At 44.1% G+C, this 25,797-nt stretch overlaps 1 protein-coding gene across 1 annotated transcript in view; it reads right to left on the reverse strand.

Annotated features, from left to right (window-relative positions):
* The window catches only part of GPC4 (glypican 4), a 109,354-nt gene that overhangs the window by 82,990 nt on the left and 567 nt on the right, over window positions 1–25,797 (reverse strand). The gene's annotated exons all lie outside the window — the stretch shown is intronic.

Consider the following 25,797-nt stretch of genomic DNA (forward strand, 5'->3'; position numbering starts at 1 on the left):
ATTTCTTAAAAACCCACACACACACACCCCGGACCTCAAAGCTCAAACTTTGAAAGGGGAAAGTGAGAAGAGATGAGAGGAACTTTAGGGTTGCTATAAATGTCTCAGTCTTCAGTTTGAAAGGTTACATAAGGATGCACAATTACCTGAGTAGGAGGGAGAACCCAGGCCAAAAGCAGACTCGGGGCCTTGTGTCTTTGGCACATGTAAAGCGTTTCCGGAAGGCTTCAGGAGGCTTCAGACGTTGGGCTACATGTACAAGCAGGAACCTCGAAAGGTCCCAGGTCAGACATCACTCCCCAAGGGTGTCAGCAAAGACCTTCAGAGTAGCCAGGAACCCTAAGAAGCTACCAGCACAGATGTCACATCTCAGGCACATGCATACAGCCCTGACACCCCCGCCCCCCCGCAGCAAATCTCTTACTAGCCAGCATTCCCCTTTCTGACCTGCCGCCCACTCCCCACAGAACAGGAAGGGTATCTGGACCCAGCTTGAAAACTAAGGCCTGCCCTCTCTAGTCTGTAACACCCTGCTGGGAGGCACTGCCCTTCAGGATCCCCTCAGCAGCCCTTTTGAACTCAAGAGGGGACTCAGATCAGGGCCAGAGAACCCTAAGCCAGGACTCATAATGAATGCACATCTGTTGGCATAAAAATATCAAAATGTATCTCAGTACAGGTAACTGATGACTCCAAGAGCCTAGTACTACTTCCTTACCAAGTCCCTGCACCTTTCCAACTTGTGAGTAAATAAAGAAAATGTATTTAGGGGCAACACAGCCTCTGCCTCACAGGAACGTGTCCTTTTTGACTTTGTAGTAGAGCATTTCGTTCAAGGACGCGGTGTTGCTCGCAAACAGGGTGACCTGCAGCGGCATTTACAAATCAATTTTTATGGGGTGGCAGGTTGGGGAAAAGGAGTCTAAAAATGTTTGTAATCGAGGTGGTCTTCGAAGAAACGTCAGAAACACTAAAAAATTCTGTTGTTAAACATCAGGAACAGTCAAAAGATTGGGCTCATTGGTTTCGATTTTTACTTGAAAGTACCTATGTATAACCAGAACAGAAGTAGCTGTCTTAACAATGCCGCCTCACGTGGTTCATACGGCTCTTGAAGCATCTTCCCATATATTACTTTCTTTTGTCAAAGGTAGTATCCTGTTTTACAGTCAGAAAAACTGAGGCTCGGTTTCTGATCAGAAAAATGAAGAAATAAAATCCTCTTCCAAGATGCTTGTGAAGTTGATATATCGATAAGATTCCTTGAAGCTTATCCCAGAATAGGCCCTCTGTACTAGTTACAATACAGGTCATCTAACTGCTGAGCTCCTTTTGCTGTTCCCACCCACATCCCAAAAAGCAAGGGAGCCAAAACTCATGTTTGATTTGTGGATGGCTTATCTATGTGTATGTGCTATTAAGCTAACGCTAAAATTAAGGGACATTCCTAAACTACTGATAATAGTAGTTTGGCAGAGGGATAGGACTGGGGTTTCAGCTTTGCTGAGGGTACTGATGCCGGTTCTTTATGCAGCAGCTTTTTGATACCGGGGCCTCGTGGCTGTGAAATAGCATTAAGGGCACCGGCGTCCATTTTATTTGGTTTGGGGAGGTATTTTTGTTCTTTGGGGTTTTTTTGTTTGGTTTGGTTTGGTTTAGTTTTGTTTTTAAATCTAAGCAGTTCCTTCAGAGGACTCTACCAGGGACGCAAATGGAACTGGAAAACGTTTAAACAAAGAATACATATTTGCCTGTTTAAATGAAAATTACTTCTAGGCACATTAATCAAGAAACTTTATCTGGAAAAGTAATTGGGCAAAGCACCAGGGCCCTTAATTCTAACACGTCGTGTTTCAGAGAGAATGAAAGGGACATGATTTTATTCCCTTTCAAAGAACAGCAATAAAGAACGCTGATGGTCCTGTATTACACATGATATGCGGCTCTTAATGACGTGAATGGAAATGAGAGGCAGGTGCACATGCTCAGAGCCTAAAGAACAACCTGAGAAGTGGCTGTTAAGTCAGAGATCCGTCTATTCAGATCCCCCCTTGCCTCCCTTGTTTTAAGGACCGGCTCAATAACTAGCAGAGTTGTGAAAGCATTAATAGTCCTAATTCACTCTGGCACACTTAAAGTAAAAGTACCTATTCTCTGAGTACAAAGGACTCCCCCCCACCCCCCGCCTCCAGTTTCTAGTCCGTTTAGTTTATGTTTTTGAGATGAGAGCTCCTTTTATGCAGAATTTGATTTTAGAATTTGATTTTAGAAAAAACCTCACACCCAGTGCTTCTGGACCCCAAGCTAATTATGGCCATTAGAGACCAGATTCTGTGGGAAGACTTGAGGGGGACAGCAGCCAGAAGCCTTCAGTCCCTCCCTCTGAGGCGTCCATCACGCAACCCAGCCCATTGGAGGTAGCAGATGTTGGGATCTGCAGCCCATGAAGAAGGATACCTGTGCTATGGGCCAATGGGCCGTTCAGATCCTCACTGTGACTGCTGATCAGCTGTGTCCTGACAGGAGCCTGTTTTCACAGATGTCCACTAAATCTTACTTGGCCATAACACACCGGCCTCAGTTCACAAGGGCAAAGTGGCTTTATGGGAGAAGGCGTCCGGTTATCCTTGGGGTGAGCCGAGAGTCTCTCCTTTGGTCTCCCAGTATTTTCTGTTATTGTAGTCATGCGGCATGAAAACAGCAGTGGGTTTCAATTACATGCTGCGAATAACTGTCCCGAAGCATTTTGTAGTGATATTAATTCCTTGTTATTTATAGTTGTCTGCCAGAGTAGGAACAGCAGAGAATTGGAAGCATTTCTGGGCAGGAAAGGTTAATTTTTGAACATTTTAAATAAATAAATAAATAAGCCAGCCAGCAAGCACAGAAGACTAAATGAGATTTCCAACTTGTTAGTGAACTATAGCTTATGGGTTTAAAATATTATTTCTCAAATTCTTTCCTGAAAGGTTTAGGAATAATTATATAGCACTTAAAGGACAGGCCTTGCTAGATAAACCTAGTAAGTCTATAATTTGTACTAGAGGCAGGGTTTCCTGTAAATGAGAGCTGGATTTAATTTTATCATCATACTTCGAAAGGTTTGTTGATAATTAATCACATGATATGTAGGACCTGTGAGGTTGCAGCCCTTCATTTTCCTAACTCTCAGTGCAGTGCTGATGGTTGAATCAAAGGGCTTAAATACTTGAATTCCCCCAGTAAGTTCTTCAATTTCTAACTCTGAACACCCATTTACACTCAGCATAATAAATTATCCCTAGCTATATTATTTTCACACTAGACTCAAGAACTAGATAATTAGAAGTTGTTTTCTCCAACACCACTGTGTGGTCTAAAAGCCTTATTCTTCCTGAAACAATTCTTCTGCTAGGCTTTTCTACAGCTGAGTAGACGGCATCGAATCTTTTCAATAGATGCACATATTTGTAGCTAAAAGCACTCTATCAACTCTGGGCATAACAAGATAGGTGGCAGGCTGGAACGTGCACTTATCCAGAAGTACAAGTGGGCAGAAGTCCTTATTTTGGAGGCTTCACAGTAAAAAGAAGACCCTTCCTGTACCTGGCTGGCAGCGACTGGTCTTAACCCTCTGTGTTTTTAGTCCACTTGATGTTGAGGGAAGTGTGTGCTTCAAAGACTAACACGCCTGCTGTTGTTAGATCAAAGCACCACGCCAACGACGACACTTTGGAAAGGGCTTTTGGGAACGTATGCCCTTTTTTTTTTCATGGGCAAAAGTTGAGTGTTTTTCAAATCAAGCTAATAAACACTTATGGAGCTCCTGTACTGTGCTGCGAGGCATGATGGGGGATTATAGAGCTGAGCAAGACATCAGGATGCCTGACTTCAAGGAGCTTCCAAACCTGGAGAGGTAATAAAACCAATAGCCAATTTTAGTAGGAGATGAGGATTATTTCCTTGAGGACTGAGACACGATCTGTCTTTTTATATCCCTAGTAACTGCCACTTAGTTGGGCACATAGAAGATGTTGTATAAATGCTTACAGAATAAGTGAATGAATAGTTCATTCTAATTCTAATGTCCATTCATTCGTCCATCTATTCCTTCCTAGCAAAATGCTAGGGGCAAGAAGGGGAGATGTTCAACCATGGGTATCAGAGAAAATGAAGGCAAAGGTTTGTGAGAGACGCAGAATATTCAATGGGCAGAAGTAGGTAGGGGCAAGTTTAGGCAGAAGGAAGAACACGTGTGCCACGGCTGGTGGGGAGGGGACCTGACAGTCCTGCTGTTCTTGGCGAATGAGTAGTCTGGCTTCTTTTACTTGGCAAGGTTTATCCGCCTGGATTGTGGGTTACGTACTGCTATTGGCCTCATGGCCAGAGAGACTATTCTGAACGTAATGATGAATCATTTCACTTCTGCTGTCTCATGCAGGAGCCACTGAAAGAAAATTCAGAAAAAGGAAGCCTATTGGGATGTTAATGCCTTGCCGAGGAACTTTCTGGAGGGTTGGCTTGATTGAAGTTCCCACTCTGGGACTACGTCCTGAGTCACAGGGAGCAAGCAGCGTGTCTGTAGCTTTTCAGAAGCTCGAGTGCAACATTCCGGGCACCAGGCAGACAAGCGAATCCTAAACGTACACACACTGGCCCGGGCAGCACCCTACTTCAAGCAGAGAGGCCCGCCTGGGCCGGGTTTCTCTTTAGAATCCGAGCCACGGCTCCTTAGCCTAGCTCTTCACTCCCAACCACTTTTCTGATCCTTTAGAAAACGAGGCATCTTCTGATGCATGTCTAGCCATCTGGCTACACCTTGGGATACACACTGAGTCCCCGGCCCCTTCCCGGTCTCAGTGCCTCCGCACCTCCTCTCATCCACCTACCGTGACTAATTAGCTTAGAAAAGAAATGTGCTTATTAACTACACTAATGTCTAGCCTGAGACAAACAGGGATAGAGTGACACATGGCCTATCTGGAACCTAAAAATAAGCCCCAAAAAGCTCTGATCAACCAACGTCCACGGGCTGGGCTCATAGGCGAGGCCCTCCCAGCAGCTTCTCTCCACTTACTTGGCACAGAGTTCTGGTAAGCCTAATGCTACGGTTTCTAAGAACACAAGGGAAGCAGCCAAGAAGGGGGGACAGGAGTTGCTAAAAGCCGGCATGCTGACAGCGATACAGAATGACAGCTGACAGCGAGGAAGGAGACAAAAACCATTCAGAAAGCTCAGTTACCCAGAACTGCTCATTTCAAGGTTTTATTGTATTCGAGAATACATATGCAATGAGGAAAGGGCTTTCCTTCTATTCCTCTCATCTTTCCAGATCATCTCATCAGCTCTCAACACATTTGCAGTGAAATACAGAATATCAGAGCTGGAAAGGATCTTAGTGATAATCTAGTGCAACGCCCTCCTTTAATGAACACCAGGAACCAGGCCCTGATATGATGACTTACTGAATGCCCATCACCCCCGCTGGTCAGGGGCCGAGCAGGGAGCAGAACCCAGGCTTCCTAACTCACAGGCCATCCAAGGAAGGCTCTCTCCTGCCTGCCAGTGATATGTTTCCGTGCTTATGTTACAGCTTGTGTCTGCTTACGGGAAAAACCAAACCGAACCAAACCAAACAAATCAGCTTAAAGTCGAATGTAAATATTCTAATCAAACGGCATAGTGGAGTAGCTTAGAACTTCTGAAAAGGTCAGCAAAAGGAATTAAGAGCTATGCATATTGTCAAGTTTCTCGAAACCCCTCCCTAAAAAAAACTTTAATTATTATTTGCTGTTACTGCTAGCATCTGCCTTCACTTAGGACACTGAGCCACTTTCTTTAATATCAAGGCTCTCTAATTTACAGTGAATTTCCTAAAACCCCATGCAAGAAGCATCCCCCTTCATGGCAGACAGAAAGCTTTCCCTGCCTCAGCAGATGGCCCTCTTTCCAAGAGGCCTTTGTTACCACAGTGTTCTAGTACAAAAGACAATGTGGACCGATTTCTGCTCCCTGCTTTCACCGTTACTGATCACTCAGTTTCCTCCCCAAGAGGCCACTTGGAAGCCAGGATTGGGCTTGAGCAAGAAAAGAGGGTCTGGAAAAGAGCCTCCTGGATCCCCAATCCTTTCAGTTATGTATTGTCTTAGCTTCACTTGTTTTACTGGTTAATTCTTTAGACCCGTTTAAACCTTACATCTTGTTCTTAATTATTAACAGGGCTTAATCTGTTAAATGTACTGTAGTCGACAACACCAAAAAAAACTGTCCCCGAACGTAGGGAGGGGATGGGAGTCAGAAAACACTCTCCTACCTCTCTTCCAACCACCTGGAATATTCTTGTATAATGCTGGGCTGTGCAAATGAAACAAGCCGTAACCTGAATTGAAGGCTCAGGAGACAGAAACTGGAATGATGAAAAGTCAGCGGTAGAATGGGATGGGGAGAGAGGGCAGTCTGGTACCGGAGAGAAGATGTAAAGGGATACATATGTATTCTAACTCTTAGGACATCATAAAGGCCCATTAACCCTAGAAGTGACAATCTCAGGAAGCTACCAATAACCAAAGGTTAAAAGACCTGGGGAGTTGCCTCAGTTATAACAAAGAAGCACTAACTTATCCAGCAGGCAGTCGACAGTCAATTTGCCATCCCCAGGAGTGGTATAAACTAACGCAAGCATGGCTAAAAGCAACTCAGGACGATTGGAAGATATCCCTGAACACCAGGGTCGCTGAGACCAACGGAGATAATAGCACGCTGGCCTGGCCTCTGGGGCTGATCCAAAGCTACAGCTCCCCCAAATAAAGACACCTAGCTTTTGAATGACTTATCACTACTGTTCACCATCACCAGAAATTAATCTACACAGTTGCATCCTCTCCAGATTCTAATTCTGCTCCCAGTAAAAGGCAAAGACCCCGAAACGGTCCTAAAAAGGGTACAGCTGTCTTCCAACTGGAGGCCTTGTCAGCAAACTCCTCTCAAGGCCCCGTTGAGGAGAAAGAGCACAATGATCACTCGCCCTGTGTCAGAAAGCCCCAGAAGCAGCAGCTAACCTCTCTCCTCTCTCTGCACTGAGATGCCCCTCCTCCTTTACCCCACCCTGTAAGCACCTCTTTCACCAGCCACCTGTCAAAATAAAGCAAACCATGGATCTTTCAAAAACTGACACTGGAAAGAAGCCGTTGGACGATTTCTTTCCAGGACCTGTTGAAAGATAAAAGATGAAGCGGACAATTTAAAAGGCGAGACTGTACCCTCCCGTCCACAAAGCTGAAAGCAGACAAACCGTGGAAGTCAATGACAGAGGAAACGCCCTTTGACCAGAGACAGACACTAGGCATAGCAAAGTTATTTTCCATAGAGAATAAGAAGCTGAATTAAGCCATTTCACTACTAATAGTCATAAAATCTTCTCATTGTGAAAAACTGGGGGAGGAGTGAGAAGGAGGGTTATTACAAGCCCCTCCTTTGAGAAAAAAATGACACTGCTTTCTAGGAAGTTCTGTTTAAATGACAAATGTTTTTAGGAAGTGTTTTGTTCGGGGTTTTCCCCTTTGTTTTGTTTTAAGTGGGACACACAGACATGTGGGAAACCCTCCTCCAATCAAAGGGCAGAAGAACAAGAGAAAAAGGCATTGCCCTGCAAGCAGCTAATTCATACGCGCCTTCAGGTTTAATCCCCCCTCCCAACAACCAACATTTGAGCTGTTTCTGGGATTATTGCTGAACTAGGTTTTTAGGGACCAAAGTACATGTAGGTTCCTGGCAAGAGCTGAGAGAGGGTGCATCTGGGAAATGCTGGAAAAAACAACTGAACTCTTAGAGCTGACCAAGTCCCTGGGTTAAACCTCAGATTTCCTCTCCTCTCTCTTCCCTGCACACCTGAACAGAGGAGGCTGGAGTGTGCCGCCAGCACGCTTGAGACACCAGGGGAACGTTTCCTTTTTTTTTTTTAAGCTTTCTGAAATTAAAAAAAAAAGAGATTTACATAAAATTTAACTTAAGGAAGTTCTTCAACAGAAGCCAAACACATAGGGATGAAGATGATCACCGTTGTGCTCAATGTAAAACCCAACACACACATCTACAAACCACCAGAAATAACTAAACAGCCGTATGGGGTACGTAAAGTAGATTCTGGTACATCAACTTCCGGGACTACCATACAGTTATTAGAAAACTTGAATTCGACAGAACTACAGAAGCATTTTTCATGTTATGTTAAAAATAGCAGATACAGGAGAAATTGGATGAAGGTGGTCAAAAGGTACAAATGTCCAGTTATAAGATAAATAAGTACTAGGGATGTAATGTACAGCATGATCAATAGAATTAACACTGCTGTATGTTATATATGAAAGTTGTTAAAAGAGGAAATCCTAAGAGTTCTCATCAAAAGAAAAAATTTTTTTTCTATTTTTTTAATTTTCTATCTATACAAGACAATGAATGTTCAATTAAACTTGTGATAATCACTTCATGGTATATGTAAATCACATCATTATGCTGTATGCCAACTATATCTCAATCAAACTGGAAAAATAGCAGATACACCAAGTACTATAATTTAAGCCACATAGAAACGTGTACATGTGAATAGGGATTGGGCTGTGATGTGCAAAGGATATAAAAGTTACTCATTATTATTACTGTTATATCATCTTTTCAATTGGAAAATATGTAACCTACCATAAACAGCAATCTCTGGAGGCCAAATGACACTCTAACAATTCTGAGTGCCAGGTACAAAGTCCTGAGAGCAGAGTTAGGACAGGGAGAAGAAAAATGGCTGAAGAATCAAAGATGCTGTCCAGCTCCCCAAAATGGTTTCAATCCCTAGATCTAAAGTGGCTTCAGCCCACAGGCTCTCACTTCCCCTGGTATGTAACTCTTTCTGGTTTTCTGGACATTGCAGGTGGCTGTACTTGCTGATATCATGGGGTTGTTACAGGAGAGCTCTGACTCAGAGACCAAGAGATATGAATTCATACACAAAAAGGAAGCAGTTACCCAGAAAGGTAGAAGAGGTGAATTCTTTAGACTGAAGATAATACCATGGATCTGAAAGCCAGACTGAATTTCTCAAATGTTGTTTCTTGGGGTTTTTATGGGAGATCAGTACAATAAATGACATCATATTGATGACACTGATTATTACACTGTTTGATGTCTTTTACGTAAAACTCTATATAATAAATTCGTTCCAGGTTTAGTAACAACAAGAAAGTGTCCTGCCTGAAGAACTGTCAGGTTTCTTTTTCTCAGATAAATGCTACCTGGAAAGCCTACTGGCATAGCCCATTCACTGGCATAAGCCTTGCTTTTACAATTCCTCATTCCCTTCTCCTTCCATCGTGTCTTTTTATTTTCTGTTTATATAAAATGGGTTACTCTACACAATGCTTTCCAAACAGACCCATAATGAGTGCTCAGTACATACTATCTATTGTAACTAAAATAATGATGATCACTATGATTGTAGGAATCTTACTGAATATGGATTAAATAATCTTAAGTAGGTAGTGTTTATATTACAGTTAAATTTTTAAAACCTTGGAAGAAAATGACATGACTTCTCAAAGTTTCAGGCCCTGCCAGATTTTTAAAAATTAAAGACATATGGTTGAAGAACCGGTCACCAGCACCCTCGCTCTTGAACGGACCAACAGGTTTCCATTAATAAAGCAATTAGAGGGCTAATGAAATCACGTTAGCCTCTTCTTGTTGTTGTTGCTGTTTTAATATTTATTTATATGGCTGCGCCGAGTCTTGGTTTCGGCATGCAGGATCTTTGGTTATGGCATGCGGGAACTAGTTCCCCGACCATGTATTGGACCTGGGCCCCCTGCATTGGGAGTGCTGAAGGCCCAGCCACTGGACCACCAGGGAAGTCCCTCTTGGTTGTTTTTTTTAAAATGGAAAAAATGTATCAATATTGACTGATTAAACAAAACAAATATTAGGAAAGGAAGAGAAGAGAAAGGAGATGAGAAAGGCCTGGTCAAGGTTACAATAAATTGTTTAGAAAAGAACAAAAGCACAAAAGTCAACTACTTCAGTGGACAGAATTCAATACAACCAAGAAACGTACTGAAGTGATGTGGTATTTGAAGAAATCTCCAATATTTTACATTTAGCTGGAGTAAAATGTCCTGCTATTCTTCCTGGGGTTTTGTTTTGTTTTTTTATTTTGGCTGTGCCACACAGCATGTGGGATCTGTTCCCCCACCAGGAATCGAACCCGTGCCCCCTGCAGTGGAAGCTTGGAGTCCTAACCACTGGATGGCCAAGGAAGTACCTATTCTTCCTTTTTTTTTCTTTTTAATATTCCCTCCAATTAAGAGGGAGTAACTCCTTTTTTTAACATAAGTTCATTCATTCATTCATTTTTGGCTGCACTGGGTCTTCGTTGCTGTGTGTGGGCTTTCTCTAGTTGTGGTAAGTGGGGGCTACTCATTGCGGTGGCAACATACGGGCGCTAGGCGCGCGGGCTCGTTGCAAAGCACAGGCTCTAGGCGCGCAGGCTTCAGTAGTTGTGGCACGCGGGCTCAGTAGTTGTGGTGCACGGGCTTAGTTGCTCCGCAGCATGTGGGATCTTCCCGGATCAGGGATCAAACCCGTGTCCCCTGCATTAGCAGCGGATTCTCAACCACTGCGCCACCAGGGAAGCCCTATTCTTCCTTTTTTAAATTAAGGATCAAAATTGTCCTTCATTTCCAAGAATGACTATACAAGTGAAATACTTTAAGGACATTTTAATGGTCCCTTGGAAGCTGTCTGCAGTTGGGGTTCTGCTTTCTTCCACAAGAGCGTACACTACTAAATATACACTCTTATGAAAATTTAAGGTTTGATCACACATCAAGTAACTTGAAAATGGTGAAAAATTCCTTTACAACCAATTTTTAAGAAAAACACTTAATACTGAGGCAATTCGTATTTGGCAAAATACAGGATCTAAATCTTACATTTCTTAAGTGTCACCCCAGGAAGCCACAAAGCATTGGCATAACACTCCGGCATATAGCACAGATTCAAAGACATTTCTGAAATTAATAACTGCGCCAATGCAGTCATTTCCCTTTATTCTTAGTGATCAGCTTGCATTCCTCTCACATGAAAAACACATCTCAATTTTTCGGGTTGTTTTTCCCTTCTGAAAACTCTGAGGATACAACAGCTGCTGGGACTTCAAGAAGGAAAACATATCCTGCCCTAACAGCAGAACTGCCATTAGTTGCTCATGTTGCTATGGTCAATTACAGAAATGCCTTCTATAAATTTGACTAATTGGAGGGAATATGAGTTGAATTATACAATATTTTAAAGAAACACAGATTTATCACTTTTAAACCCAAAGTGACTTCCCACTCTCCCACCATAGTAACTTAGAGACCCTACTTCAATAAACAGAGAGATACTTGTAATTAACACAATGGTTTCAATTAAAATGGCTGTTCCTGAGGTGTTCGGAGATCCTGGCTTCCCCTATGCAGGTGTCAAACATCTCCTAAGATCTTATTTACACCATTCATTTGCCTAGGAAACCCTTTTATTACAGATCCAGCAGGGATAAACAAGCTTAGCCTCAGCCTCCATTATCCCAGAATCTCACTGTATTTTACTTCATTCTTGAGCTTAGGAGCAACGAAGAAAATCTCTGGGCTCTAAGAGAAACACTAAGAGGTTATTGGAAAAAATGCTCCATGCTGTGTCTGTTTTAAAAATAAAACCAGAGACAATTAATCACTTCTCCCTAAACTTAAAGCTATGTTTAGATAGCTAAGGACTGGTTTGCCCCAGCATGAACCCACACATCTTAGTCCAAACCATGAGTACTTCATAGCATATGGACCATTTGCTTGATTGGACAACAAGAAACAAAATGCTTATTTCTATTTTTAATCAGGCAACTTATCCTTATATATTGATAGTGCCAGCCTATTGTATTTAAAATAGGGCATATGCCAAAATCTTCATATTTAAATCCATATATAAAATAGGGAACACCTTAATCTGCATATCTACGCAAGACTTGGCCCTTGCATACAAACATACGCACCCATTTACTACAGATACAGCCAGTTCACTACGTTAAATCAAGAGCTTGGGGCTTCAGCCTTCAACACTGCAATACAGACTGTCCTTGCTGTAAAAGGAGGGGGTCTGGATTAGAAGATGGTGAAAACCACTGGTTTGTAACCGGGAAACACTGGGAATACTGGGATCTCATGACTACTTGTGCACTGGTAGGTAAAACTGTCAAGCACGCAAGGTGGTGCCTTTACATAATTCAGCCTCCGGGTTCCTCATTAGAGCTTGGAATTTCCGAACCTACTAACAAAAATAAGGCCCTACTTCCATCCAGAGTACTCATCTAAAATTCTGAAAACCATCAATCCTATTTCAATTTAAAAATATATATATATAATAAAATTCTGAAATACACTCCTTCTTGAAATGGGGACAACCCTGTTCTGAGGGGCTCAATGTACGGCAGGGAATGCTCCTTCCCATCCTGTTCCGATGATAACTGCTAGAACACTTATCACTTGGGCTGCATTTCCTTACAATCCTATCTCCCTGGCCAGCCTCTGCACTCATCTGCACAGCCAGGGTCCCCCTGTCATCTGCACAGCCAGGGTCCCCCTGTCTTGCAGACCTGCACACTTGGTTGCCATTCATAAAGGCTTGGAGAGGGAAGGAATCCTGCTACCAACTGGCAAGAGCATCTGGCCCGTTTCTGCTGACCCAGAATTCTACTGGAATAGTCACTGAGGGGCCGGAGGGCTTCATGCTGAGCCACTCACTGGTCAAAAAAACTAGCATTTCAATTATTAGAGAAATGCAAATCAAAAACAACAATGAGGTACCACCGCACACCAGTCAGAATGGCCATCATTTAAAAGTCTACAAATAATAAATGCTGGAGAGGATGTGGAGAAAAGGGAACCCTCTTGCACTGTTGGGGGGAATGTAAATTAGTGCAGCCACTATGGAAAACAGTACAGAGGTTCCTTAAACTAAAAACAGAGTTGCCATGTGATCCTGCAATCCCACTCCTGGGCATATATCCAGACAAAAGTATAATTTGAAAAGATACACGGTATATAAATGGTCATAGCAGCACCATTTACAATAGCCAAGACATGGAAACAACCTAAATGTCCCTCGACAAATGAATGGATAAAGAAGATGTGGTGTACATACATACACATGTGTATATATACACATACACATGTGTATACAGAATACACATATGTGTGTATCATATACATATGTATATACACAGAATATTAGTCAACCATTAAAAAGAATGAAATAATGCCATTTGCAGCAAACATGGGTGGACCTAGAGATTATCATACTAAGTGAAGTAAGTAGACAGAGAGAGACAAATACCACATGATATCACTTACGTGTGGAATCTAAAATACGACACAAATGAACATACCTACGAATCAAAAACAGTCTCACAGATATAGAGAACAGACTTGTGGTTGCCAAGGGGGAGGGGTGGGGGAGGGAAGGATTGGGAGTTTGGGATTAGCAGATGCAAACTATTAGATACAGGATAGATAAACAACAAGGTCCTCCTGTACAGCACAGGGCACTATATTCAGTATCCTGTGATAAACCATAATGGAAAAGAATATGAAAAAGAATATATATGTATAACTGAATCACTTTGCTGCAAAGTAGAAATTAAACACAACATTGTAAATCAACTATACTTCAATAAAATATTTTCTAAAAACTAGCATTTCTGTGGTCTCTGTGGGGCTAAGAGTGGACGCTGACCTTTCACAGAAACCTGGAGGCTTCAGTACTCATGGTACCTGGTGGTTCCCCCACGGAGCACCCCGAGAACAGAAGACAACTGTGCAAAGGTGACACAAGAGTTCACCGTGCCCTTTCTGGTGCCCACGTAAGCCCCATCTCTAAAATGATGGCCAAGAGATAAAACCAGAGAAGAGTGCTCCGTGTAAGCCTCGCTAACTTAGGCCCATCTCCCCTGGGCTGTTCCAAGTACTCCGGCCTTCGCCTCAGGACCCACTGGCAGTAACAGACCCTGCCATTCAAGTTGCAGGGGTGGTGGTTGTGATGGTGTAAAACGCACATCTCCTAGGAAGTGAGAAAAGCCCCACGGGCCTAAATGGGGGGTCGAAAGTTCCAGCACACTGTGCTCCACTCCGATCATGTACAATATGCACTCAAGACTACTTCTCCTTCAAAGTAGTTATCAGAACTGTCACTAAATACTGATTTGGAGAACTACCAAGTCAATATGTGTCTCGCCGTTTAGACCGTGACGCCATGCATGCGAAGCCTGTGTCCTCTTTGGTCGCTGCCTCACCCTCAGCGCCCAGCACCATGCCCATCAATTCAGAGGTACTCGAAAGCAGTTGCTGAATGAACCTTCGGCCTAGGCACCCTCCTTCTACAGATGGAGGGTCAGATGTGTAGCCTCACACTCGCAAGTAGGATGCTCTTAGTCAGGAAAAAGCTTTCGGACGGTTAAGAGCACGCTACTTGCCAGGAGGAATCGCTCATGCATTCATTCAAGAAACATCCGAGTGCAAGCAACACACTAGACACTAGGTGAAGGGCAGTGAGTAAAAGAGGCAAAGTCCCTGCCCTTAGGTCAGATTGTGAGAACTGAACAAAGCAGTGGGGGAGAGGGACAAAGTGTCTGTGGGAGGCATTCTAGCTTACACGGAGGTCAGGAAAGGCTCCTCCATGAAGGGGATAGGTAAGCAAAGCCCAGAACCCTGTGAGGGAGCCAGCCCTGCTGAGGAAGACAGACCAGTATATGGGGGAAAATTATAAAAAGCGCAGGCTGGCATGGGAGGGGGCCAGAGGCAGACCCTGTAAGGCCTCCTAAGCTTCTGGCTTTCGGTCTGGGTGGCAATGGGAGTCACTGGAGCACTTTGAGCACAAGTGATAAGGTCAGAGTGAGGTTTAACAGAATAGGATCACGCTGGCTAATGTGCTGGGAACACACTGGTGGGGAAGAGGCTGGAGCAAGAGCCAGAGCGGAGAGACTCGTCAGAGGCAGCTGTGATCATCCAGGGACGAGGTGGTGGGAGATGAGATCAGGACAGTAGTTACCGAGGTGGTAGAGAAGAGGACAGATTCTTGGATCCATATTGAAAGCAGAGCTCAAAGGCAGAGATTCTGAGAGAGCATCTAAACAGAAACATTGCCCACCCAGTCACCTAAACCTTTGTTCTGATCCCAAGAAAACGAACAGTGTCTTATCTTGGAAGGTTCTGATTTCTTCATTTGCCCTCCAACCTGAAAGACACAAGACCATCTTCTCCCATCGCCACACTGCTTAATGATCAACCCACCTCCCACCAGTAAAGCCTTCTTCCCAGAATGAATCCAGGCTTGTGGGACCTGAAGAGGCAGGGGAAAAAGAAAGTTACTTCCAAACTGGGGATAAACAAGGCAGAATATTAACCAACCAGCCAGCTGGGGGTAGTTAGTTAGGATTCGGTTTAAAGTGAACCCACTGCACTCCTCCCCTTAAAAAAAAAAAATTCTCCTCATAAAAACAAAAAACTATTCCTCATCATAGCCTCTGACATCCTAGTCAGAGAGTGATTTTTAAGGACTATTTCTGAAGTACACCAGTGAAAAGTTGTCTTGCGTTGCTTTTTAAAATCTTAGCATGGGGAAATATTCCATAATTAAGGCAATTTTAACAATAGTAGATAATAATTTGACTATAAATTGTAAGGAATGCAATGACTGCTTATTCTGGCACCAAAGAAGCAGGACTTTCTGTGAAGTGACTGCCAAGAAAAATGATACTCCCACTCAGGCTGGACCATTGCAAGTGTAACTGTTAACCACATGCTTCACACTGCAGTTTGCAAGGACACAGTTCTTTGTTTTCATCTCTAACCAAACACCAGACTGAAAACTCAACGGAGACAAACCCGGCTGGTGGAATAGAAACAATAACTGAAGGGAAAATTTTTTTCTGCGGCTTGATGCTTGCTGGGATGCCGACGTCAAGGGTTTGGAGAACTAAGGAAACCTCTGCAGTCCAAAAGAAACCACTTCCCAGTCTGCTCCTGTAGACAGAAGCCCAACATCAAGAAAGAAGCCAGGCTTAAAGAGGCTTGCGAAAGCCAACGGACAAAGTAGCTGGGAGGAGAAAGGACTGGCATGAAAAGATGGCTGGGATGAAGTGGGGACCAGGTGACCTTGAGCTAGACTAGACAAAGAGGGCAACCCTGTCTGGGGCCCAACCTGAACTGCCTGGGGAAGGGGAGGGACGCAAACACCTGGCTGAGAGTCTAAAGAAAGGAACAGGAGCAAAGGCTATTTTTTCTAGAAGTACCTCTGCAGGTACAGCAGAGTTCCTATTAATGTCTGGAACAGACAATGTAAGAAGCAGCAACCATTTGTCTACCAGGATTAAAACAAACCACATGAAATACTTAGCTCCCACCTCTGAGCAAGCTGAGAAATAACACTACATTCTAAATAAAAAAAAAAAAAGATTCTCTTTCTCACTTAGGCATCTAGGACTAAACGTATTAGAAATTTTAAAATAAATAGCTAAAAATAAGTTAATTGAATTAAAAGGGATGGATGAATAGAAATATTCATTCCCAGAATGAATACAAAAGTCACAAATCATGCTTGAACTTCTTTGTGAACCACAAACATTTCTCTAACACCTACCATGTGCCGGGCAGTGTGATAAAAGCTGGAGCTACATGGCCGTGACCGGGCAGCAACAGCTTCTTTTCCTTTAAAGGTTCCAACAGCCACCTCATCAGAGACAAGGACCCTCAAATGTGTCCTCATTCTTAATACAGTACTCCCGTCCTTAACTTCTAGTGTTTCTTTAAATATGATTATCCATTTACTTAGTTTGGTAAATGTATAAAAGGGAAACCAATATTCACATATTTAAACCTGTCACCTCTAACTCAAAACCAACTCTTGCCTTTAGTGGCTTCAGGTCAGCATGTCAGTTTCCCAAGCTGAGCACAGCAGGTGGTAACAGCAGTATCTGACATTCTAAGGGGATTAGAAGACAAGGTGCAGAGGAACAAAATCACCAACCAAAAGCTCTGAAGTGAGTAAACCACTGAATTAGTAATACTCAGTGGTATTAATATTAAAATACTTTTTTTTTCCAGAAAAGGACAAAGTGACACACAGAATTTACTCCTTATTGACCCAGCACTGTTGGGAAACTAGGTGCTCTAAAAAGGTAATGTGCTTTCAAGAGCAATTTTTTTGTATTTAGAAGATGTCCACTCTTTCTAAAATATACTTTCTGGGAATTCCCTGGCGGTCCAGTGGTTAAGACTCTGCGCTTTCACTGTTGAGGGCCCAGGTTCAATCCCTGGTGGGGGAACTAAGATCCCACAAGCTACATGGTGCAGAAAAAGAAAAAAAAAAAAACCTTCGGAACTTTTAAATCAGAATATACAATTATTTAATACTGCCCTGAGGGACTTCCCTGGCGGTCCAGTGGTTGCCTGCCTCCAAACCCATCCCTTCCTCTGATGGGTCCACAACCCAACCAGCACTACGTGCTACTCCTAATCAGGTAAGGAGTAGCAAGTAGTGCTGGGAAGCCAGGTAACCTAAACTTTCTATCTTCCCACATTTAAACCCTATCTACCTAATTTGAATGTAAGTGCCTCAAAAAAGCTTGATTCTGGTTTTAAAGGAACTCTTTGAATCCCCAGCACCTAGCATTCTGCTCTTGATAGAAGAGCTATTCAATCAATGGTCGCGGGGCTTCCCTGGTGGCGCAGTGGTTGGGGGTCCGCCTGCCGATGCAGGGGACACGGGTTCGTGCCCTGGTCTGGGAGGATCCCACATGCCGCGGAGCGGCTGGGCCCGTGAGCCATGGCCGCTGAGCCTGCGCTCCGCAACTGGAGAGACCGCAACAGTGAGAGGCCCGCGTACCGAAAAAAAAAAAAAATCAATGATTGCGGATGACAAATTTCTGAAGGCCTTTTCTCCAAGTAGAATGCATGGGCTTTATGACAGCTGTTTCCATCATTTAGCTTTTCTGCTTACTTCCACATTCCCAGCTGTGTTCTGGATGGTTGTGCCGACCAGAAGCCTAGGGATTTACTGTACTTCTATTTCTTGATAAGATACTTGAAGAGAATAAACACATGGCAAAGAGGACATTAAAGTAAGGGATAAAGAGATTTCTTTTATTTTACCAATAAAGAGATGGGAAGAAGTATCACCTAGCACACTGACAATCAATAAACAACAGCAAGGCTGGATTCCTGTCTAATTCTCTCCAAAGTACTCTCAATGTCCTAGTCTTATTTCTCCACCCTCAGCAAAGCATCACTGGTTATGGCATATACTTGCGTCTTGATTAAAAAATATTTTTCCCAAGTTTAACAGATGTTCCTGGACTTCCCTGGTGGCGCAGTGGTTAAGAATCCTCCTGCCAATGCAGGGGACACGGGTTTGAGCCCGGGTCTGGGAAGATCCCACATGCTGCGGACCAACTAAGCCCATGCACCACCACAACTACTGAGCCTGCGCTCTAGAGCCCACGAGCCACAACTACTGAAGCCCGCGTGCCTAGAGACCGTGCTCCGCAACAAGAGAAGCCACTGCAATGAGAAGACCGTGCCCCGCAACTGAAGAGTAGTCTCCGCTCGCCGCAACTAGAGAAAGCCCGCGAGCAGCAACGAAGACCTAACACAGCCAAAAATAAATAAATAAAACAAATAAATTTTTTAAATAAATAAATAAATAAACCAGACGTTCCTCTGAAATCCAAGTTAGCCAAAATTGAAACAAGCATGCACTGGGTCTAAATCAAAGCTCTCTTCTGAGATAACACTTTGTGATGAATTTCATTGGAAAATTCAGAATCACAGAATCTCAGAGATGGAAGGGAACTCACAGATCATCTAGGGTACTGGTTCTCAACCATGGCCGCTCATTAGAGCCACTGAGGAGCTTTTAAAAAGTTACCAAGACCTAGCCCCACTGCCAGAAAGTATGATTTAATTGGTCTGGGGTGATGCCCAGGCACTAGTGGATTTTAAAAGCTCTCCAAGGGCTTCCCTGGTGGCGCAGTGGTTAAGAATCCACCTGCCAATGCAGGGGACACGGGTTCGATCCCTGGTCCAGGAAGATCCCACATGCCGCAGAGCAACTAAGCCCATGCGCCACAACTACTGAAGCCCATGTGCCTAGAGCCCGTGCTCCGCAACAAGAGAAGCCACCGCAATGAGAAGCCCGTGCACCGCAATGAAGAATAGCACCGGCTCATCTCAACTAAGCCCGCACACAGCAACGAAGACCCAACACAGCCAAAAATAAATAAATAAATAAATTTATTTTTTTAAAAAAAAAAGCTCTCCAGGTGCTTTAAAGCGTTGCCAGGGTTGAGAATCACTGATGTAATCCAGTATTCTAACAACCCCACTCCCATTTTTCAAATCGAGGAGAAAGAACCTCACCAAAGGTATCAAGACAACTGATTTGTCACAGAGCTAGGCTAGAACTGCTCTTTTCAAGAAACCATGGCCTTTCCATGTAAACTACTCCACCTAGGACAGTGGGGTTTCTTCCCTCTTCCCCCGCCCTTCCTCCATTATTTCCTCTTTTCAATAACCCAATGTCCTCACCTATCCCAAAGTAAATGCATTTTCTGAATATACTCCGTCTTGGAATCCCATTGCATAATTCTTGACAATCTAAACTAGGTCTGTTTCCCTGTATCCACCCACTTGCTTCTTTCAAAGATCTCTGGGAGGTTAATCAGGCATGGCTACCCCTTAAAGAAGCCATATTGCTTTTCCTCTAAGAGGCTGGACTCAGCCCACCCTTTTCACCATTATCATCACATGGGCCCTTTTTCAAATCCCTGGCAAGGCTCACCTCTGATTCTTTCAGCTCACTTAATTTCTAGTTTGTACCTGCCCTGCCATACCTCGTGGACTTCCCTCTTCTGCTGGCTTAAACTTTCCATTTTGTGAAAGATGCCTTTTTCCCTGAAGCACCTCTTTCACTCTGCCAGTTAGTCATGCCGGGTTCTTTTTTTCTTCCCCCAAGCAGCTGGTCTTTTTGATGTCTGGCACACATTTATCTGGGCTTCCAATAAGATGTTTTTACATAGTTTCCAGGCTTCCTGGAGGTTATTGACTTTTTTTTTTAACTCTTCCATTCAATTTTTTTCCTAATTTCTAACATTTGTTAGAGTTTCTTTTTCAAAGGTTGAATACCTGGTTGATGGAGCTCTTTGATTTTTCTCTCCCACCAGATTGCTGAACTAAATGCATCAGAACTTAAATATATTTCAAATTACCTCCAAGATGGAATTGCTTCATGAATTTTCTGCACTTTCATGTTCTCTATAGTAAGCAACAGATGTTTAGCCAAGTGGAATTGAAAATGCTAGTTTTTACCTGTTCGTATTTTAGTGTCTGCTTTTTTTTTTTTTTTTGGCCACACCACACGGCTTGTGGGTTCTTAGTTCCCCGACCAGGGCGTAGGAGGTGAAAGCACAGAGCCCTAACTACTGGACCGCCAGGGAATTCCCCGCTTATATGAAATATTGATATCCTTAAGCCTGTGTTCTTCACCTTGATAAAGACAACAAATTTAAGATTTTATTTTTTTAAAGGTAATTGACGTGCATCAGACAGCTCTATATGCTGAATCTAAGGTGTTAAATTACTCTTCTCCATTTGTTCTAAATTGCCTCATCACAAGTCTCAACTGTTTGTTTCTTAAAAGAAGTATATCTCAAGGCGGAAAGAAAAACAGAATTCCGAATGCTTCTGAAAAATGCCTATGACACTCGGTTATTAATGAAGTGGTGAAGATGAGTACACTCCCAAGAGAATAAAAACATTCTCCAAGTTATAACAACATTTCTAGGAGACTTACTCTAAATTTATTTCACTTCAGAATGTTTAGACCCAAAAGCTTCCCAGGAGAGCAAGAGACCATGGGATGATGATCTACCACCAAGGCAGTATAATCCCATGATAGCACCGGTGTCCTGCCAGACAAGGCAATACAATTATCTGTCATCCCCCTACCCGTTTAACAAATACTGCACCGCACTCGCGCACCTGGTGCCATTGGGCACACAAAATGCCAGGAGCTGCCATCTGTCCTCAGGTTACTTACAGTTGAGGCAAGAAGACACACGTGTGCCTGCACACACGATGAACTAGGAAACAAGACAGCTGTGTGCAAAGACCATGGATCCGATGTAACAGACAAGAGGCAGTTAAGAACTATTTAAAACAGCCTCCCAACAGCTCTCCCTGCTTTCCCCTTGCCTCACCAACCCTGAACTCTGCAGTGCCACTAGTTATCTTCCTGAAACAGCCTGACTAACGAAATTCCCCTCCTCAGAAGCTATCGTGGGCTCCCCATGACCCAGGAAATACAATTTACAGTCCTTCTACTGTTAACATTAGATTGTCTCTGTCTGGGTACAACACTTTGCCTGCAAAGGACACGACTGGATCTCTCTACTAGAGCATCAGCATAGTGCTGTGATGATGGTCTTTTACCAGTTAGTTGCTGGTCCTCTCATAGCTTATGTTTCTAAGACCAGCCCCCTATGGGAGTTGGGAAGGTACTTTCTTATTATCTGTACAACACAGCATAGACTATACTTTGGGTCAGATAAGACCTAGGGTTCAAATCCCACCTCCAACATTAACTAGCTGTAAGACTGCGAATAGATTTCTAAATCCCTCTGAATCTGTTTGTCTGTAAAATGGGGATGATGAATATAATCATCATTCTGATTTTATATGGTTGCTGTGGACTTTAAATGAGACGATCTTGTTTAGGACCAGGCCCAGGGAAAGCACTTAATAGCCACCAGCTCTTTTCATCTTTTCATTGAAGCCAAAATGCATTTTTGGTGAACATATATGGCAACCACCTCAGGGCTAAAACAGATGTTATTGGGGAGCCACAGACCCCTTCCCAACTGACTTAGATAATCACTGATGTTTCCCTTGTTGAGACAACAAAAAACCTTCCTTTTTCATTCTTCAGTCTACTCTCCAGCTAATCCCGAAATTGCGTGCAACCCAACGTGAGTCAAACAAAAAACGAAAATAGTAATTATGCTGAATCAAACATTTTATATTTGTATGTTCTAACTAGAGATTGAGCTGCATAAGCCGGAACTTTTACCAAGTTCTTTTTTGAGCATGTCCAGGAGATAGTCCCTGTACTACTTGGGACAATTTCTATACTGACAGGTGAGAAAAATCACAAGTTCTCTGCAAAATCCAACTCATCTACTTAAAGTAGGTAAGAGGGAATACAATTCTTGAAGACATATGCTGTGTCTTACATGGAATAATCAACGCAGTATCAGAAAGTATTCCTGGGGCTTCCCTGGTGGCGCAGTGGTTGAGAGTCCGCCTGCCGATGCAGGGGACGCGGGTTCGTGCCCCGGTCCGGGAGGATCCCGCATGCCGCGGAGCGGCTGGGCCCGTGAGCCATGGCCGCTGAGCCTGCGCGTCCGGAGCCTGCGCTCCGCAACAAGAGAGGTCACAGCAGTGAGAGGCCCCGCAAAAAAAAAAAAAAAAAAAAAAAGGAAGTATTCCTACTTCTCCAGCACATGTTTTCCCATGTAATCCTAACAGCTTATGTGATTCCCTCAGAGGTACACATGTGCGCATGCGTGCACACTCACAGGTGCACTGGTCATGAGCGTAAATGGGAACAGGAAAATAAAAACTCCCAAATCACACCTGTGATGCAAAGTTCTCCTTGGTATCATCCGATGTCACTGTGGAAGGGACCTTTGGCAAGGTGAAGTAGGTTTCTAACCAACTGCCTCACTCTTCAAGACAATTACAAGCAAAGATTAGATTAGTAATAAATGCCAATTATTGCATATCCTTTATCCTGTCCTTACGGAGGGAGGTGCAATGAGAATGGTAAGATTTTACAATTCCTTGTTATAAATACTATTTTTTTTTTTTTTTTACTATTGAACTACCATTAGTAAGTTAATATCCTAGTCCCAAATCCCTTCTCCCTTGAACTCCCCAGGTACTCCTTTCTCCTCATCTGTACCACTCATATGGTCCTTATCGCACACCATGTTGTATTCCAATCGTGTGTGTGCAAGGCTTATCTCCCTATCACCTGGGAAGGTCCTGGTGGCAGAGGCCCTCCCGTCCTTCTTGCTGCCCCCATGATGCTAAGCACAGAATTTCGCACACAGTAGGTGCTCCAAAAGATATGCCCATTGAAGCTGAACAAAAACCCATCCTTTGTGTTAAAGATCCCTTTTGATCATGGCATCTGGGCTACACATTATTTGGTTAAGTTCAGGGGTCAAGTGGATAGGCAATGCAGGACCTAGGTCGGAGCCCTGTCAGCATGCTGTACTCCCCAACACCCTTGAGAGCACATCAAATTATCTTAATTATAATCTAAAAAGACTGACCCGTTCCTTAAGAACGTGGAGTATTCTCAAAACCTCTTCAAACCTCTAGAAGGCAAGTGCAAGGCCATCAAGAATCAAACCTTAAACTTGGGGCTAGGCACCCAGACACTGTGACCCTTTGCCTGGAAAACAATCCTGGACTTTTTGCACTTAAGAAAACATACGCACACACCCCCAACCAAAGAAAGTGCCTGGCAACTAATTCATTCAAGTCGCTACGTTGACTATGCTCTCCCAAATGACCAAAATTATCTGAGTGGAGCCCAGGGAAGACAACGACAATGTATGCAGCTGGAGAGGCCAGGGTGATGGTAAAGATTACCCCGTTTCTATACTGGCCGTCTAAAGGTATTTACTTGGGTCTGTCTGTGTTGTGACAGTGTCCTAGACTCAAATGAATGCCTCTAACACTCCACATTTTTGAGCCATTCAGTCATGCATTTTTGTTATTGTTGAAAGTGGTGCGAAATTGCACTGCATGAGCTAAAGTCCTTGGTGGTCTTCCAAGGATTCCAGCTAAAAAGGCACTTCCTTTGTTCCTCGGGAGAATGCAGTCCAGTAGGTCATTCAAAAGGGGAAATAAAAGCAGCAGCCCTGGGAGGGAGATGAAGGACAAGACAAAAAGAATAAAATGTTTTGGGTGTGAGCACATTAGCTTCCATTTCCTGCTGCTGGTCACTAATAACGCTCTTATCTTTAGGGGGAATATGTCCAGAGAAATATTTATGCAAAAACATTCCTCAGGTGTTTTCTGGGGACCATGACAATCAAAGGGAACACCTAGCACTGTCCTTGGGCACCCTTCAAACTTCATTTTTCCTGAGATGCTGGCGGGGGAAGATGTCCTGCCCTTGCAAGCCTGCACAGAACACAGCTGGAGAAAGTGGGGAGGACAATTTCACAGCCCACTCCCCGAACGCCTCCAGTCCACCTCAAAGGCACATATTGTTTTGCACGAGCAGAAGATGAAAACTTGTCACGTTCCCATTAAGTGCATCGCTGCATCTATCCCTTCAAAATGTGGGAATGACAACTGTAACCTTCACGCCAATCATCTCCACTGGGCCCCGGGCCCAAACCGTGCAGGGCACAAAGACCCCAGGTCTGACCTGTGGAGCCCCCAAGCTTCAGTGGCTACTAACTCAACTTTACTTTTTCGAGCGGGGCGGAAGGGAGAGGGGAAAGAAAGAGGGCTTCTTAGGGCTCTACAACCAATAAAATCGTGCCGCTGTGAAGACAGACGTGAGCTCCCCCCCAAAAAAGCAGCTCAAGGGCAAACAGTCTCTAATCAGTAACGTGCGAGTTACTTGATAACTCCCAAGGTGCGTGGGGTCCTAGGCTGCTCCAAGCATTTCTTAGGTTCTATTTCTAGATAGATGCCGGTCACACAAGAAAAGTGCCCAGCAACTTCCCTCAACTACCTTTGTAATTTTTATGTAATTGATGACTGCACTTAATCTCCAAGGTTATTAATAGCCCTTCCCAAAAAATGACCCCCAAGTCTTCCTAAGCCTTTGGAAGCGCCTGGTTGAAATTACAGTATTTCCTTTGCTGGCTGCCGGCCCCCTGCCCGCCCCACCCGGGTGACCAACACCGCGAGGCAAAGGCGCGCTCTGCTCACTTCCATGAAAGGTTTGGAATGGAGGCTTGGCCCCCGGGGCTCGAATCGCTCACTTCTCCGTTAGGTTAAGCTGGCCATCAGCCAGCTAGATTCGTGGTTCTTTCCGAACCCTCGGGGCGAAGAGGCTACCTGCGCGGCCGCTGGTCCCAGAGCGGCCCGCGGGACTGCGCGCAACAGTTGGCCTCTGCGAATGAGTGCCACCCAGAGGGGATCGGCCCGGCCACCGCCGCCAGCCTGGCGAGGAGGGGCGAAGGGCACCCGCCGCAAAGCTGCCTCCCCAGCGCTGCAAGGGCTTTCACAAACACCCCACGCACCCCCAACGCCGAAACCCGGTGAACTTTTTCACAGGCTAAGCGGTCTCTATTTGCCTAACCATCTCCCAACTGAGATTCAGGCTTCCAGTAATCAGTCCTTTCAAAGATTTGTAATTTAAAGTGCAATTAACCCTTAAAATGGGGTGAGAAATAAAGAAAAGGGGGGGAAATACCCTTCTCGTCCAACACGTTCCGGAAAGCAGGAGAGTCCCCAAAAGTCAGGGTTTGGAGGAGTGGAGAGTCGTTCGGTTTTTAAAGGCCACTTCTAAAGCCGCTGTAGCTACTAAAACTCCTAATCCGTGTCAGCGGTGGAAGAGAGGCGGGGAGTGGGTTTTTAAAGAACATCAATGAAACATCAAGTTCCACGTTTTGCGCCCCCCGGAACCTGGCAACCTCCACCCTACCCGACCTCTCGTCACCCA

The sequence above is a fragment of the Stenella coeruleoalba genome (assembly GCF_951394435.1).
Source record: "Stenella coeruleoalba genome assembly, chromosome: X".
NCBI lineage: Eukaryota > Metazoa > Chordata > Mammalia > Artiodactyla > Delphinidae > Stenella > Stenella coeruleoalba.